This window comes from Pelophylax lessonae (genome assembly GCF_965119305.1).
Source record: "Pelophylax lessonae genome assembly, chromosome: 7".
NCBI lineage: Eukaryota > Metazoa > Chordata > Amphibia > Anura > Ranidae > Pelophylax > Pelophylax lessonae.
The window spans coordinates 75,084,164-75,102,729 of record NC_138774.1 but is presented as its reverse complement, the minus strand read 5'-3'; the positions used below and the strand labels follow the sequence as shown (position 1 = coordinate 75,102,729).

Sequence of the window (18,566 nt, the reverse complement as noted above, 5' to 3'; positions counted from 1 at the left end):
TGCCAGTGATAGAAGCAGGTAATAGAAGTCTATAGAACTGCCAGTGATAGAAGCCGGTAATAGAAGTCTATAGAACTGCCAGTGATAGAAGCAGGTAATAGAAGTCTATGGAGCTCGCTATGGTATGTACAGCTGTCGGGTTGCAGGCAGCGAGTGATCGCGGAGCGCTGGCATTGTATGGAGGGAAAGGTCCTCCTCAGCCCCGCCCTCCTCATTAACATGCAGATGTAGGCAGGTTGAGCCCCGGTGTGAGTGCTCCGCTCTGGCCGGCCCCGCCCACCTGGGTGGATTCCATTGTTTTGGAGGAGGGGAGAGGTGGGAGGAGCTTGTCGAGTGGGAAGTGAAAAAAAAAAATAACCCTCTGCGATCACTTTTTTTTTTTCGCCGTAAAAAACTCCGAATAATTTCCGGATTATTTTTTTTCGGCGCCCGAGGCGTGCGATCGGAGGGGGGGCGCCGTCCGGGGGTGCTGTGAGGATGCCACATCCGATCAGGCTTCGCCCTAACCCTCTATGTGTCTAGGCCACTTGGGTCCTGCATTGAGAGCCCGTGCTGGGATGACTCGGAGACCCCGGGCCGACTGCTGCTCAAACACCGCGGTGAGTTTGTTACAATTGTAGCGATTTCTCTTTAAATCTCTATAAGTCTGCCTTACCTGCACCCTGATCGGGAGGGGGGGATGGGGAGAGAGGGGGAGCACCCAACCCCCACATTGCACCCAGCAGCACCCCCCACCCCCACCCTGCATTCAGCCCCCCTCTCCCCAGTCCTGAGCAGGGGCTCTCCCTGTCACGTCTGCCGGATGGACTGGGACTGGGGGGGGTCCCCTGATTGTACAAGGATGGTGACCCCCCCCCTGTCTCATGTTATTGGGGGGCCCCTGCCTGTGGCATGGATGGATGGATCAGAGCACACACAGCACTGATGTACAATAGGGATCTGATGTCCCCACATCACATCTCATCCTTGTACCCCCCCCCATCCATTCCTTCTATGGGGGGCTTCATACACGCTCCCTCCACACAGCAATCCCAGGGACCCCCCCCTGCTTTGTCCCTGGAAATCTCCCTCCCTCCACACAATAAAATCACCCAACAATATCTCTCATCTCTTCCTGAAGTGTACTGGGTCACCACACACATCACAATCTGATTGTACAATCTACCTACAGTACAGGGATCTGCCTGACTGCCATTGCTTAGGTTAGGTAGGTGTGTGATTGTGCAGAGATTGTATGGTCAGATTGTAACAAGCATTGGGGGTCCTTATAGTGACCATACACACTTCAATAAATGATCCGTTACCCTCCCCCCATAGAAGTACTAAAGCTGTCATAGGAGGACCTACCTGAGCTATGCAACCAGCCGAGCCTCTGCACTTTATTCTTGTCGGTACATCTAAAAGGAGCTTGTACAATCAGATTGCTTTGCGCTCACATTACAATCTGATTGTACAATTGCTTTCAGATCTACAGAAATTATGTGGTGCCAGGGCCAGCCTGATTGGATTTATATTTCCCGATTGGATAGATCCTCCCATGACATAGTTTGGGCAATTCTGATAGGTTGTATGATCACTTTGTAATGTGTTTGGTGAGCATGAAGCAATCTGATCATACAATCGCCTTTTAGTTCCGGTGCAAGGGCCAGCCTGATTGGATAGATTAGGTAGGTCCTTTAGATCAGTGGTCCACTAACAGGCCAGGTTTGCAAGATAACTGAAATACATACCAGGTGATCTCATTTGCTGCTCAGTGATTGCAGTACTCTAGTCTGCATCTCCCCAAGGTAATACTTAAAATCTGGCCTGTTAGTGTGCCCTGAGGACCACTGCTTTAGATGACATCATTTTGGCATATTATGTAAAGTTGCTTGTGTGAAGATTGATTGTACTGCGTGGTGACCCCGAGGGTTCAAGTTGATTGCATAGTCAGATTGTAACCTGTATGGTGGTCATACACCTGATCTGATCTATTTCTTTCCCTGGTGGAAACAGATTTACAAAGGTTATGTAAAATGAAGACCCAACTAAACTATCTAATCAGGCCGGCCTTTACACTAATTTCCTGTTGGTAGATCTAAAGGTGATATTGTACAATCAGGTTGTAATGTGTGTGGGAGATTAACACAATCTAATTGCACATTTTCCTTTAGATCTACAGATAACTATGAAATGAATAAGCCTGTCTGATTGGCTACAGAATGCCCAGGTAGTTTAGGTAGGTCTGTATATTTCATTGTTTTGGTAGATTTAAAGTTGATTGTACAGAGATTGTATGGTCAGGTTGTAAGGTTTATGAGGAGCTAGAGATTTACAAACAGCTGAGTAGTAGAAGAGCCTGTCCGATTGGATACAAATTGTTTGGTTGGTTTAGGTAGGTTCTTATATGACGTAGATTTGGTAACTAGAAAGATGGTGACGTGTATGGTGAGCTTTGGATCCACCAATAGCTGTGTAGTACAAGGGCTTGATTGGATAGATTAGGCAGATTTAGTTTCACCATACACGTTACAATCAGATTGTACAATCTCCTATAGATCTACCAACAACTATGTAGTTCAAGGGCCTACCTGATTGGATAGATTAGGCAGATTTAGTTTCACCATACACGTTACAATCTATAGATCTACCAACAACCATGTAGTTCAAGGGCCTACTTGATTGGATAGATTAGGTAGGCCTCACATTACAAGTTTTAGTAAATGTAAAGTGGGTTGTCGAGTTGTAACGTGTGGTGACCCTGAGGGTTCGGGTATTTATTTATTTTTATGCCTAGTGTTGATCTGCCAATGCTTTCACACCGCGTTCAGGAATACGTTTGGATGCTCATGTGTAGGTAAAATGTTGATGCAAAGGAGCATCTGCGAGAGTCCGGCTGCGTCCGGCTGCTCACTTGGCAGGTGTCACCTTAGGACAGGAAGTGTGTTTGTGGCAGAATTCCTGGGTGAAAATAAAGGAAATCCGGGTGTAAAATAGAAAAGAAATGCAGCCGTCACATCGCATCCGCTGCCATAGTATCCATTTGTGACGTTGGTCTCCGATACGCTTTCATGTTTTAGGGAAGGGGATTGGTGAAGGTAACAGCGTTGGTACATTTGGAGCAACATGATTGAGTATTATCTGTGATACTTTATTTCGTGCACTAGGGACCCCCCCCCCCCCCCGTTTACACTTGTAAATGGGGCCATTAATGATTGCATGCGCGACACCCTGCGGGCATTCCTGATAATTGGCTGCAGATGGCATTCTGCGCCCTGTACCAATCATCGCAGGTACTGGCTCCATGGGTGATTCCATGTGGACAGCCGTGATTAGCTGCGGAAGCTGCCAGCCATTGCTTTCAATGGGGCTGCCACCCACAACCAATCACCAACAATGCCCGCTGGGTTTTGCAGGGCCATCTTACCGAATGGGCACGCTGGGCAATTGCCCGGGGGCCCCACTTGCCCAGCGACCCAGTCCCAGCCAAACATTAGTCCCGATTCCCGTGTGCATCCTGCTGCCGAACTCAGGTGGTAAGCGCCAGATGGCCCTGCGCTGTCGGGCCACTTGGCCCGTGGATGGGGAGCCCACAACTGCAGGAACGCCCGTCTGCCTGCATGGGAACAGGCACACACAGGACAATCCAGTCTGACTCCCATCTGTGTGTTCACCGGACCCAGCCGCCGAACTCATTAGCCTGGCCCTGCTGTACCAATAAATATCACCTTAACGATAATTTGCCATTTTATTCTCATGGGTAATTGTGCAGGCGGGGCCCCAGTGCACTGCTTTGCCCGGGGCCCTTTAATGCTCTGGGGTTTTGCTCATGCGGTCAATAACTTTGCACATGTGAACGGGGTCTAACAGTTTAATTTTCAGCGCAAACTTTGCTTTCGTCTCACTCCCAGAAGTACCAAAAGAAAAAAAAATTGTGAACATTTAATCCCGATTCACACACATGCGATGCGGGAACCCTGCAAATCGGCTGCAGGTTCCTGCATCACATTCAACTCGCAGGCAGCTCACACTGCCATATGCGAATCGCTGGGGGTGTCAATACAAAGTTAACGACACCCCCAGATCAGTTCACATATCGCAGTGCGAACTGACAGTTCAGACATGAATCGGATCGCATACGTGTGAACACCCATGTGATCTGATTCTGGTGCAGACCCAAAAAAGGGTCCTGTGCGAGTTGTGTCCGAATGCCATATGAATTCAGCCATACAATCTGTGTGGCTAAATTTGCATCGCACCGACATCGCATGTAATTTGCAATGCAGTGCACTGTGAATCATATGCGATGTCTGTCATCGCATATATGTGAACCGGCACTTAACCCCTATTTACATCAGGGTGGCATGTGAAAGCACGCAAAACATCGCAATTTTGAAGACGTTCGTGAAACACGCATTGGTCTTGCATTTCCGGTTATTACTAACCCCTTTCACAAGGACATGCCAGTACAGTAAATGCAGACGGTTGAGGTGTCTTTTAGCGTTGAGATGACGGTCTCGTCCACATTGGTACATCTATGTGCCCCATAGAAGTGAAGGAGGCAGAGCTGCAACTTTGTATAGTTTGAAATCCCTCTTCAGACAGGCAAGTGGGAGACAGCATAGCACTTCCTAATAGGGGTCGACTGATTATTGGAGCCGCCGATTATTATGGCTGGTATTCGAGAATTTTCAAAGTATCGATATCGCGCAGTAACTTTACCGATATTGCTTCAGGGGGTTGAACCAGGGTGATGCCTGCAGCTGCTGGCATCACCCCAGTACCGTTATTTAGAGCCCACGATCAGCTTTCTAACAACCAATGCAGCTAAGCAGCCGCTCAGCTGTTATTACAAGCATTGGGGGTGAATGCCCCCCCCCCTCCTGCTGGCATCACCCCGGTACCGTTATTTAGAGCCCACAGTCAGCTTTCTTGTAATAACAACTTAAGCTGGATACACACTATACAACTTTTGTTGGTAGATTTCCATCAGATTTACCTTCAACTATGTAGTGCTAGGGCCTTCCTGATTGCATACAAATTTAAAGTGTTTAGGTCTGACCTCATATTAATATGGTTTTGGTAAGTCTGAAGGAAAAAATCTAAAGAAAATTGTATAGTATGTATCCAGCTTAATGCAGCTAAGCAGACGCTCGGCTGTTATTACAAGCAGTGGGAGGGGATGTCCCTCCCTCCTGCTGCTCTGCCCGGGTCTCCCATCCCACCGGGAGGCCCAAGCGATCAGCCGGAACATTCATCTGCTGGCCAGAGACCCAAACAAACCCAGAATCGGCTTTGATCGGGTCTTGGATCTAGTAACCTGGAAGCAACATCACGACATCTCTTCCGGTTTACTGGCATCCTAAGTGCCGGTTCACACTAGGTCTCTCCGACTTCGGGGGCGACCTGTGAAGTCGCGTGCACCGTGACTTGCACGGACTTCATATAATGTCTATGCAAGATGCTCCGCGGTTGCCCCGAAGTAGTACAGGACCCTTTTTCTAAGTCGAAGCGACTTGTGTCGCTCCTATTAGAACGGGTCCAGTAGCACTGCATGGACTGCGACTTGTCAGGCTGACAAGTCGCGGTAGTGTGAATGGACACTAAAGGAGCCGTTTAAAAAAAAAATAAATAAATAGTATTCAAAATCTTGGCATTTTGAATACTTTCAAAAAATAAAAACTTTAATTGTACAAAATATTGGCACCTGATATCTCGGCTATAAAAGGTGGCTGAAATATCGGTATCAGCCCTGAAAAAACCATATTGGTCGACCCCCTACTTCCTAAACCCTTGCTAACCATGGGCTGCCCATTGTCCACCATGGATCAGGAGTGAGCTGCAATGCGCATGTTAAAGGGGTCTTCATGGAACCCCAAATGCTCCAAGAAGAAGGAAAGTTTTGCATGCAACGCCTGAAACTCAGAATGGTGCATGAGCTTCTTCCCCACACATAGGGCTGCTGAATGCAATCAAAGGCCTGTCCTACATGCCAACCGCAACTGCGCATAAAAAAAAAAAACGCGCGTGTGCACAATGCTTGATGTGATTGTCGGCTTACCCAAATGTCCGGGTTTGACCAGCCATGCGTTGGAAATTGTCATTATTCATAACGTCTAGGTTTTGCAATGGTCCCGGAAATCCGGATTCAGTCATTTGAAACAATTTTATGTTTTTGAAAATATTTTTGATTGTTTGTGTGTTTTATATATGTGTAAAATTTAGTTGCCGGTAACAAATTCTCTATGGTATCTCCTAATCCTTTGGAATATTTGTAATGACAGCTGCGTCCTTTTTCCTTCGGGAAGCCGTTTCCCTCTGCTTTTTTATACTGGCCTGTGAGTGCTGATGGGTGGGGGTGGGGGTGGGGGGTTTGATGACCCTGGTTGGGGCCCTGTACAATAATGCATTTGGCATCTCCATTCTATAAGATGAAAAGAGTCTTCCCCGTAGCACGCTCTTCAGTGTACTATATAATAGTTACCATGTCTTTCTGGTGGGACCCTTACTGGGCTCTTAGCATTTTGTCTGCTTCTGTATTTTGTAACTGTAAACCGTGAAAGTTTCAAATTTTTCAACAAGAGTGACTTTGAAACCTTTTGAATATCTTTGTCAAGTGTCTGCCCTGAGGTGTCATGGATGAGTTTCAGTTTGCTAGTGAACGCAATGTCATCCAAATTAGATTTCTCAGTTTACTTTAGTGTAGAGCAAACTGACTTTCTCAGTGAAGAGAAGAGCTGTGTCTAGATTGTAGTAACTCTTGGCAATCCATCGTAATTTATTCTTCACTTATCTGAAATCTGGTTGGATACAATGGGATATTGCACTTTGTTTATTAGCCTTTCCTGTACTATTATTATTTATTTATTTTTTTTCTTCCATAAGCCCCCGTTCACACGGGGGCGACCTGTCAGGCAACCTGGTCGCCGTAGTTCGCCTTCCATAGAGAAGCTGCGGACCCGTTCTAATAGGAGCGACACAAGTCACTCCGACTTAGAAAAAGGGTCCGGAGCTTCTTTGGGGCGACCTGGAGCGACCTGCATAGACTTCAATGTTATGAAGTCAGTGCCGGCCGCTCCGAGGTCGCGGTGCGAGCAGCGCGCCGCGACCTATGAGGTCGCCCGGCAAAGTAGCGTCGCCCCAGTGTGAACGGGGCCAAAAAGTTTTATTGAGACTTTAAAGAGACAAAATAAATACAGGCGGTCCCCGGGTTACAAACATCCGACTTACAAACGACTCCTACTTACAAATGGAGGGAGACAACAGGAAGTGAGGAGAAATCTCCCCCTAGGAAGGGAAATTTCACTCCTGGGAGAGTTCTCATGGGGAAAAGGTGTCACTATTGAAGCTTTATCACTAATCCTTGTTTCCACAACAACCCAAAATTTTCAAAATCCAGTTGTCATAGGGACAGAAAGTGGGGTAAAATCTTCTGAACAGGGGTACAGACAGCAAAACAAATCATACAGGGGTGTGAACCCTTCCCTATACTATCTAAAAAGTTTAACAATTATTATGCGACAGTAGGCAGTATTTAATAACCTAAATACTTATAACTAAAATAAACAAAAGCAGACAACTGTACTTGTGGCAAATAATTGGCCGCGACCGTTTATTATTGGTTTTCAAACTTTAATAAATATAAGATAAAATATATAACACTTGTGACAACCCAGCCACCACGGCTCAGGCTGCATAATAAATAACTCAGTTAAAAACATCACTTCCACATATAATTAAAAACCGTCCCCCTTTGCAAGATGCAAAGGTGACCTACCACATAAAAAACAGCCGCAAAAAGGGAGGGGGGGGGGTGTTGGGGAACTGCACTGGTCGAGTTTTCTGAGGCAAAAGAGCCCCCTCTGAGGCGATTCCCTTCCTTAAAGCGGAGTTCCACCCAAAAGTGGAACTTCCGCTTTAACCACTTTAGCCTCGCTCACATGGAGGCTACTGTGGCAAAGTGCCGCGATTCCGTCCAGCGACGTAGACCTACGTCGCTGGACTCCGCCCCTTGTGGGCGGCGCTCGCGCGCTGCCGGAGGCTCGCTCCCGCTGTGTTCATTCACAGCGGGAGGCGGGCCAGGGGAGGAGCAGCGGCGATTGCCGCTGCTCTGCCCCGATCGTTGGGGAATCGAGTCTGGAGATCCGCCCGCTGTGTGTAAACACAGCGGGCGGATCTCCATAGTGACAGGGACTGACAGATCGGAGTGTTCAGCATAGCTGGACATCCGATCTGTCCTTCTGTCACACAGTCACCTCCCCCCCCACACGTCAGTAAGCACCAGGCATACATTAACCCCTCCCTCTCCAATAAAATTAACCCCTTCCCTGCCAGTGTCATTTTTACAGTAACAGTGCATATGTATAGCACTGATTACTGCAGTAATGTCACTGGTACCCCCAAAAGTGTCAAAAATGTCAGTCAAGGGTCTGATCTGTCCGCCGAAATGTCGCAGTCCCGCAAAAAAAATCGCAGATCACCGCCATTACGCGTTAAAAAAAAAACACCAAAAATGACAGAAATCTTTCCCTTAGTTAGTAAACGCAATAACTTTTGCGCAAACCAATCAAAATACGCTTATTGCGATTTTTTTTTTTTTTTTTTTTTTTTTTTTTTTTTACTAAACATAGGTATCATAAAACAAATTGGCCAAAAATTTTAAAAAAATTTGATTTTTACATTTTTTTGGGGGGGAATTTCATATAAAAAAATGTGAAAAATATTGTTATTTTTTCAAAATAAACGCTCTTTTTTTGTTTATAGCGCAAAAAGTAAAAATCGCACAGGTGATCAAATACCACCAAAAGAAAGCTCTGTTTGTGGGAAAAAAAGGACGTAAATTTCGTTTGGGTACGGCGTTGCATGACCGCGCAATTGTCAGTTAAAGTCGCACAGCGCCGAATCACAAAAAGTGGCCTGGACGGAAGACAGCAAAATCCTCTGGTGGTAAAGTGGTTAAATAGTCCTAACCCCCTGACATGCCACATTTGGCATGTCATTTTTTTTTGGGGGGGGGGGGGAGCGGGTACCTAGTTTTGACAGGTACCCGCTCCCACTTCCGCTCAGAGCGCCGCGGCGCTCTGAGCAGAAGTTCTCCTCCCTCCCTCCCTGCAATCTTCTGGGACACGTCAGAGGTCCCAGAAGATTGCCGGCCAATCACGACGCATAGCGCAACTCGCGCATGCACAGTGCGTACCCGGCTGTGAAGCCGCAAACTGTCACAGCCGGGTGCCCACATCAGTGATGCCGGCGCCGCAGAACAGAGAGGGAGAAGACGGCGCATCGCTGGATCGTGGGACAGGTGAGTGTGCGGTTAGGCTGGAACTCCGCTTTAAATAGGGTCCCCAGAAGTTCTAGAAAATTCCTCAAGCTGCTCTATTCCTATAGGTGCTCTAACCCCTGCAGAGCTAAAGGACCACCCACTACAGGTGTTTTACCTCAGGAATACCTCACTCTTCACCTTCCCCTTATCCCTGAGGAAAAAGGGAGGGAAAATTTACCATTTCTGACTAAACCCTATCCTGTCACTCTCCCATGAGGAAAAGGGGGCTATTTAGCCTTCCCTTTTCCTTTCATTTTGGCTGAAGCTAAACTTAAAAAATGTACTTGTACAGATTTACAAACAAACTTGCAGTCCCTATCTTGTTTGTAACCCGAGGACCACCTGTACCTTTAAAGGGGAAAAATATAAGTAAAAAAATTATAACTATATATATATAGTTATTGTACTGTTAAGTTGGTTTACATTGTTGTACCTTTTTTATAAATGAGACCAGGACTGGTATATTCTATTACACCGCATTCACACCGCAGCGGCACGACTTCGGGGGCGACCTGTGAAGTCCCGTGCACCGCAACTTCGGCACGACTTGCACGGACTTCATAAAATGAATGTCTATGCAAGTCGCTCCAGGTCGCCCCCAAGTAGTACAGGAACCTTTTTCTAAGTCGCAGGGACTTGTGTCGCTCCTATTAGAACCGTTCCTGTACCACACAATGGACCGCGACGGTCCGCGACTTGTCAGGCTGACCAAGTCGCCTGACAAGTCGTATTAGTGTGAATGGACTCTTAGACATATTAGCAGAATTTGACCGTCACTTTCATTTTGTGTCTTACCAGTATTACAAAGTGAGGCCGCACTATGAAAAATTAAATGGATTTGATACAAGGCCAACTAGGTACGTCCCTCTAAATTTATTGAGTTCAGGTCTAGTGAAGGGTATAGTTAATGCTACAACATACAACAATTTTTTTAGATAATTGGGCTTCCAAACTTGTGGTGGAGCCTTTTCCGTCTTGACAGCAAGACTTTACCCCTGTGCCCAAAGCCAGATCCATAAAGACGTAAGATGAGTGTTGTGGAGGATCTCAAGTGGCTTTCATCGAGTACAACACTCCTGAACACCTTTGGAGTGAATTGGAATGCCAAGATCTTCTCTTCCAATGTCCGTACCTTACCTCACAAATGTTCGTTTTCCTAAATCGATACAAATTCCCACAAACACGCTCCAAAGGCCCCGTTCACATAGGGGCGACGCTACTTCGCACTGCGACCTCCGAGGTCGCGGTGCGAGCAGCGCGCCGCGAACCTCTGAGCGGCCGCCACGGACTTCATAACATTGAAGTCTATGGCGGTCGCCCCCTTTTCGCCCCAAAGAAGCTCCGGACCCTTTTTCTAAGTCGGAGCGACTTGTGTCGCTCCTATTAGAACGGGTCCGCAGCTTCCCTATGGGAGGCGACCTACGGCGACCTGTGAGGCGACCAGGTCGCCTCAGTGTGAACCGGGACTAAATGTTGTGGAAATCCTTCTCAGAATAGTAAAAGGTGTTCTAACTGTAAAGACTGGTTTGTAGATGCATGATCATCACAGCTCCATGAGCTTGTTGGATATCCAATGGTTTCAGAATGGAATGTCCAGCAAGCTCACAGATGTGACGATCATGTGGCTACAAACCATTGGCTATATGTATATTCTATGTTAAAGCGGAACTAAACCCTCCGATCTTTTTTTTAGCCAAGGAAGTTGCCACCTTGGCCTCTGTTTGATCTTCAACTGCTGCTGCACATGTGATCAGTTATGACACCAGACATTTAATGGTTTAACAGCTTGATTGAGACAACAACCAATGTGACAGTTACATCCTAAAACGTGCCCGGAATGTAACTGTTTTTTTTTTTTATTTGTTAAAGGATAGGTTCACTTTTAAAAAAATAAATAAATAATAAAAGCACATCTTTTCGCAGGTAAAAAAATGTACATTTATTTATTTTCTTGTAGACTAGATAGCATTACACCCACAATCAGCACATCGCGCATTTCATGCAGGACTCCTGCAGACTTGTCAGTGTATCTATCTGCTTGTATCTCGCAGGGGCCGGCACATACACACCGACAGGTAAAGACAATGAACTTACCAGAGTGCTCAGCAGCGCCCCTGAGAGTTCATTGAGAACTACAAGCCGTCAGCCGCAAAGCGCTGATAACATGTTACAAAAGGTTAACCACTTTACCACCCGAGGATTTTGCTGTCTTACGTCCAGGCCACTTTTTGCGATTCGGCGCTGTGCGACTTTAACTGACAATTGCGCGGTCGTGCGACGCCGTACCCAAACAAAATTTACGTCCTTTTTTTCTCACCTGTGCGATTTTTACTTTTTGCGCTATAAACAAAAAAAGAGCGTAAATTTTGAAAAAATAACAATATTTTTCACATTTTTTTTTTTATATGAAATTCCCCCCAAAAAATGTAAAAATCTAAATTTTTTAAAATTCTTGGCCAATTTTGTTTTCTGCTACATATGTTTGGTAAAAAAAATCACAATAAGCGTATTTTGATTGGTTTGCGCAAAAGTTATTGCGTTTACTAACTAAGGGAAAGATTTCTGTAATTTTTGGTGTTTTTCTTTTTAGCGAGTAATGGCGGCGATCTGCAATTTTTAATTTTTTTATTTTGCGGGATTGCGACATTGCGGCGGACAGATTGTACCCTTGACTGACATTTTTGACACTTTTGGGGGTACCAGTGACATTACTACAGTAATCAGTGCTATAAATATGCACTGTTACTATAAAAATGACACTGGCAGGGAAGGGGTTAATTTTATTGGAGAGGGAGGGATTAATGTATGCCTGGTGCTTACTGACATGTGTGGGGGGAGGTGACTGTGTGACACGAGGACAGATCGAGGGTTCAGCTATGCTGAACCCTGCAATCTGACCCTGCCTGTCACTTAGGAGATCCGCCCGCTTGTGTTTACACAAGCGGGCGGATCTCCACACTCGATTCCCCGACGATCGGGGAAGAGCAGCGGCGATCGCCGCTGCTCCTCCCCTGGCCCGACTCCCGCTGTGACTGAATACAGCGGGAGCGAGCCTCCGGCGGCGCGCGCCGCCAAGAAAGGGGAGTGTCTGGCGACGTAGGTCTACGTCGTCAGACCTACAAGAGCCACTTTGCCGCAGTACAGCTCTAGTGAGCAGTCGGCAAGTGGTTAACGTATCTTTTTAAAGCGGTAGTAAACTCCACCTTGTGATTTTTACCTACAGGTAAGCCTATAATGTTTACCTGTAGGTAAAATGAATATCTCCTAAACATGCGCAGTTTGGAGATATTCACACAACATGCAGCTGCTGACGCCGCCAGCGCATGCGCTCTGAAGGTCCATGCGCGGGAGTGACGTCATTGCGGTCCTGACCACTGATGCACCCGGAGCCTGTGAACCCGGAAGGAAGACCGGGGAAGATAGAAGCCATGTCAGCAGTCACAGCGTGCCGCTGGAGGACTTAGTTCTAAGTTAAGTATTTCATAATGTGCTAGTATGCGATGCATACTAGCACATTATGCAATTGCCTTACAGGGGAACGTTTTTTTTTTTTTCTTACTGCCGTGTTTTACAAATGCTTTTAATTGGTGGGTCTAGTTCCACTTTAGATAGGAGTACTGTGATGCATTTATACAATGAAAATGTTTAGTTATTAAATGGGGGGGGGGCATTGGGTTAGACTGCGCAAATGTTATTTATTGGTAAGGCCGTTTGAATTGTCTTATGTCTCCTGAGTAGTTCTGTCGGTTCTATATTTTCTATTGGATGGGTAGCATCCAAAGCTAAACCTGTGGCACTTTTCCACTGCAAGTACTGGCTTGGCTCCACTCGGCCCTACTTAGCCCTGCTTGGCTCGGTTTGGTTTTCCACCGCATGGTACGGTGTTGGAACGGTTTGGTACGGTTTGCTTTTCCACTAAAGTAGTAAGTGGGTGGGATAACAACGATTCTCTGACCAATCAGTGGCTAGTAGTGACAAACAGTCAAGGCTGCATGCAAAGGATTGTGGGATATGGTACTGGTACGGCCCACTTGGAACCACAACCGAGGTGGTACTGTTTAAGCGAGCCGTACCGTTCGGTTCCATGTAGTGGAAAAGCGCCACCGTACCGAACCGTTCCATGCAGTGGAAAAGCGCCAATAGAGCGCCGTCCCATGGTTGTGTATTGTATATAAACCAGTGACAGTGGAAAATCTTGTACACTGAGAACCTTAGCGATTGACTATGCACATATATATCACCTATTCCCATTAGGAATATATCCAGTCATTGGTGTGATCCAATTGGATAACTAATGGTCAGAAGATTCAGCCTCCATGCGATTCTGAACCGTATTCTATACTTTTGTAGCCTACGTGTTGTGTTTTATTAACTGAGCCGATAACCCTGCCCATTATTATTATTGTTACAGGTACTTGTATAGCGCCGTCAATGTACACAGCACTTTACACATATATTGTACATTCACATCACGTTTCCTGTAATTGGGGGACAAATACCCATCAAGCCAAAAAAAAAAAGTACATTTCTGATCAGTAATTCTTCTGACTATTGCCTGCAGAAGTCGCAGGGTGCCCATAGACATGGGGTTATTTTTCCTGATTGATAGTGGTCAATCAGGTTGGGACAATCTTTTTATGTGAAGAGTATCCTTCCAATGGCTTCTGTTCTAATGTCACAAATACAATATTAAAACCAAACAAACCCGAGAACACATGACCATAATAATTTTAAGAGTAAATAAGAGATGTTTGAGTTTGCTGTGTGTTTGTGTTTTCTTGGATTCCTTTCATTAGTAGTGTCACTTAGTCCCGGTTCACACTAACGCGACTTGTCAGACGACTTGGTTGCCTGACAAGTCGTGGTCCATTCTGTGCTACGGGAACCGTTCTAATAGGAGCGACTTGCATTGACTTCCATTATGTGAAGTCCGTGCAAGTCGCGCCGAAGTCGCGGTGCACGGCGACTTCACAGGTCGCCCCGAAGTCGGATCACCATAGTGTGAACCGACATTTAGAGATGGAGAATGGTGGAGGAAACTTATTTAGGAGCAATAATCACTGTAACAAGCAATACTGGGTCTATAAACACCATTCCTTTTTCTTAATCCCACATTTGTGTAGCAAGGCCACACATGTATTAAGTGTTACGATGTCCTGATCTGCACCATTGTTTTAAGCACGACTAATATAGCATACTGAAAATGTGCATTGGGGTACGAATAAGTTGGCATTGCATCGCAGTGTACAAGGATCTACCATAACATTGTGATAACCCACCTTACGTTGAGTAGGTCCCTCCCTTTTACTGCCAAATCAGTCCCTTTTGCCACCAAAACAGCCCTGACTCATCGCATTGCAACATACCAACCCCACTAGACCTCTGAAGGTATGTTGTATCTGACATCAGTCGTCGGTAGCTGATCCTTGACGTCGTGTAAGTTGCGAGGGGAGGTCTTTATGGGTTGGACTTGTTTATCCCAACACATCTCACAGATGCCTAATGGATTTAGATCTGGAGAATTTAGAGGCCAAGTCAACAGCTCAAACTCGCCGTTGTTTTACAAACCATTCTTGAACCATTTTGCGGTGTGGCAGGGAGAATTAGCTTGCTGCAAGAGGACACTGCCATTAAGGAATACCTTATTCATGAAGGGGTGAACTTGATAAGCAACAATGTTTAGGTAGGTGTCAAAGTGATTGGCAGAACCCACAGTTTCCCAGCAGAACATTGTCCAAATCATTACCTTGCTTCCACCAGCTTGCCTTCTTCCCATACTGCATAATGGTGCCATCTCTTCCCAGGTAAGCGATGCACACACCCGGCCATCCACATGATCCAAAAGAAAACGTGATTCATTAGACCAGGCCACCTCCTTCCATGGCTCCATGGTCCAGTTCTGATGCCCACATGCCCATTATATGTGCTTTTGGTTGTGGGTGCTAGTCTGTATGGGCACCTTGACTGGTCTGTGGTTTCGAAACCCCATACACAACAAAATGCCCATTATTCCTAACCTCTTTCCACCGGCCGCACGCATACATGCGGCCTTTTGGCGGGTGGCCTTCAACACCAACCGGCCACATATAGGCAGCTATATGTAAACTATACTGTGCTGAGAGCGCACTCCCAGCACAGTAACTGAAGTGTCACAGAAAGCCAGAAACCAGCCAATGTTCTGCCCGTGTGCATGGGAGTCTGTCGAAGGGGCATACTGTCGAACAAGAGCTTTTCAATCATGTGACCGATGTGACAGCCAATCACAATGGTCACATATTACCCGCCTATTTTCATCCACTTAAAGGGGTGGGAGGTGGCAGCGGGAGAGTGTGAATTTCATGTTTACTATTACTTCTACCAGGTGCTGGTCTTTGGCTATGTTTGGCTGGCACAGGATTTCAGTCATCTTAGTACACAAGCACCATGCCAGGATGTATATTACGCATGCATAGCTCCACGTACGTTTTCAAAAAGCCTGTGAGCTGGCCAGTAAGTGTTTTTTTTATTTTTATTTAAGCTCCATTCACACCTAGGCGTTATTGAGTGTTTTTCAGCTACAAAAACGCTCAAAAAAAAGTTCCAAAATGCCCAACAAGTAAAACCCCATTCATTTAAATGGCCCCTGTTCACATCTGAGTGTTTTGCAAAATGCCTGTAGCTGAAAAGAGTACATGAGCTTCTTTTTGGGCTGATTACCAGCGTTTTTGATAGATGTCAATGCCTGCCTCCAGAAAATCGCGGTAAAATCCGCGGTAAAACGCTACGCTCAAGTGTAAATGCAGCCTTAATTACAGAGGAGACATTCATGTCTCTTCTGCAATAAACAGCCTGCATGTTTGCAGTTTTAGTAATACATTAAAATGTATCAAATATCCAAAAGCAAAATTTTTGGATGCGACTTGCACGGACTTCACATAATGGAAGTCTATGCAAGTCGCCCCAAAGTAGTACAGGACCCTTTTTCTAAGTCGGAGCGACTTGTGTCGCTCCTATTAGAACGGCTCCTGTACTACACAATGGGAGCGTGAGGACCGCGACTTGTCAGGCTGATGCAGGCAGCACATTTAAGCACTGGTGATGAACAATATAAAAACATTTTTGTTTTTGGGTCTAGATGCGCTTAGGGCCTCAGCCACAGTTCAGGTTCCCCTTTAGATGTATAGTGTACTAATCTCTAACACTAAGTGCTGTCTGTGGTTTTGTGGAATACTTTGTGCTTCAAGTCATAGCCATAGCACTACTGTAAACCCCTATAAATTGACAGGCCACATATTTTGCGCAAAAAATTACCTCTGTGCTTTTTTTTTTTTTTTTTTTTTTTTTTTTTTTTTTTAACTTGGCCATAACCAATTTTTGATTTGTTTCACAGAAAACCCACTTGAGCAAAATATGATGATCCTTTTATGTGGATAATGTACTATCTGCTTCAATTGATCAAAATCTTGCTCTGCATGGCTGTAATGAAGGCCTTGTTCACACAGATGGTAAAAACGGGTCCTTTATTCGCGTTTTTATACCACCTATCTACTGAGAAACCAACAAGGCAGCTGGAGGGGATTGTACACGTCACAGCAAATTTACTTTGCTTGCCGAGTTTGACAGGCGATGACACCTGTCAACCTCCTCTATTAAAGGCAATGAGACCGTGCCCCGACTGCAAGCCAACCTCTTGGCTTGTAGTTGCGGCACAGTAGTTCCATGCAAAATCGCAGCTTGCGAGAAAAAAAAAAGCGGGCATTTGGGAGGCGGCAATATTGCCTCCTGAACATCTGGAAGCCACTGCTCTGCCGCCTTCTGATATACGATCCATGGTGAGTCACCTTTCAGAGGGCAGTAGAAACTGGCAACTGTGTGAACCCATCCTAAGGCCTGTACATGATGGTGTCAAAAATTGGAGATCAGTGTTTTCCTCGTACATAAGCATTCAGTGAAGCGTCACTTTGCGCTGCATCTCGTTAGAACAGATGTGGGGTTCAATGTCAGTGAGCCCTTACGTCAGCAGCATACAGCACGTCTGTAAGCTCCTGTGTGTTTTGAGCCATATGGCCCAATATACTTCTGGTAGAGCGGGTGCTCGGGCCGGGCTTGGAGCACGGCCAGAGGCTTCCTAGTGGTCCCTTTTGTCACCCTTTATGCATTGCATCAGAGAATCTGGTGTGTGTATGTTGTGAGATGTGGAACCAGTTTAGTGCTGTCTATGTACTTGTCACACATGCATGTCACAAGCTCTGTACATAAGTAACATTCCTGCTGTCTTACCATTTCCCTCTCACAGATCTGTCTCTAGCATGCTGTAGGCAGTGTGACGAGTCAGTTTTGCCGTACAAGCTATAGAACGGTCTAGACAATATGGAGGAGACACGTACTATTCATTCATTTTAGAGGGACTCCTTGGATCACTAGCCTGCAATGATCTTTATTTGCTATATTTATTTTGAGCACTTTGAGCCAACGAGAGCTGAAAATAGCAAATCATTATGGCAGATGATGCGCTTTATATATGGAGATATCCGTTCTGTCGTACCCAATGCCTTGCCATTCTATGGGCTGGTTATCGGAGACATCATGTTTGATATACTTGAGGGCCTTCCTAATGCAATTTTTTTTATGAGGTAGGTCACCATGTCTTTCCTCAACCCTCCCCAATTGCTCGGTTTGGGACTGACGAGCAGAATATGATTGCACATGTGCATGGCACATTTAAACACCCATTGAAGGGTCTATTTCGATGGGAGCCAGGTAACCTACCAGCAAGTGCTTGGAGTGTGGCGGGGAAGTCGTGGTGCCTAGACGGGACCCATGCTAACACAGGGAGAACATGCAAGGTCTATGGAGAGTGCCCTAGCTGAGATTTAAACTGAGGACCAGTAAGCCACTGTGCTGCCCAACACACTATAGCCTTGGTCCTCAACCCTGGTCCTCAAGGCCCACCAACAGGCCAGGTTTGCAAGATAATTGAAATACATCCCAGGTGATATCATTTTCTGCTCAGTGATTTCAGTACTCTAGTCTGCATCTCCCCAAGGTAATGCCTAAAATCTGGCCTGTTAGTGGGCCATGAGGACCGGAGTTGAGGACCACTGCACTATAGCGTTGTGGACTGAGCCCATAGATCCTACTTAAGCTGGCCATAGACGGTTCAAATCTCAGGCCAGTTCAGCAGCAGTGGTTCCATGAGAGGGACTGTGTTGATGAGGGAATTAAGTGATTTTCTTTCCTGCAATCCATGGTTGCAGGAAAGAAAATTGCTCAGTCTATGGCCGGC

General features: G+C 46.0%; 1 protein-coding gene across 2 annotated transcripts in view; it reads left to right on the top strand.

The window, feature by feature from the left end:
- Positions 1 to 353: 353 nt before the first annotated feature.
- Positions 354 to 18,566, top strand: part of BICRA (BRD4 interacting chromatin remodeling complex associated protein) — a 173,119-nt gene continuing 154,906 nt past the window's right edge. For both annotated transcript variants that reach the window (XM_082263385.1, XM_082263384.1), the window contains exon 1: positions 354 to 599. The gene's annotated coding sequence lies outside the window, so the exon portion shown is untranslated. The remainder of the gene's footprint in view (positions 600 to 18,566) is intronic.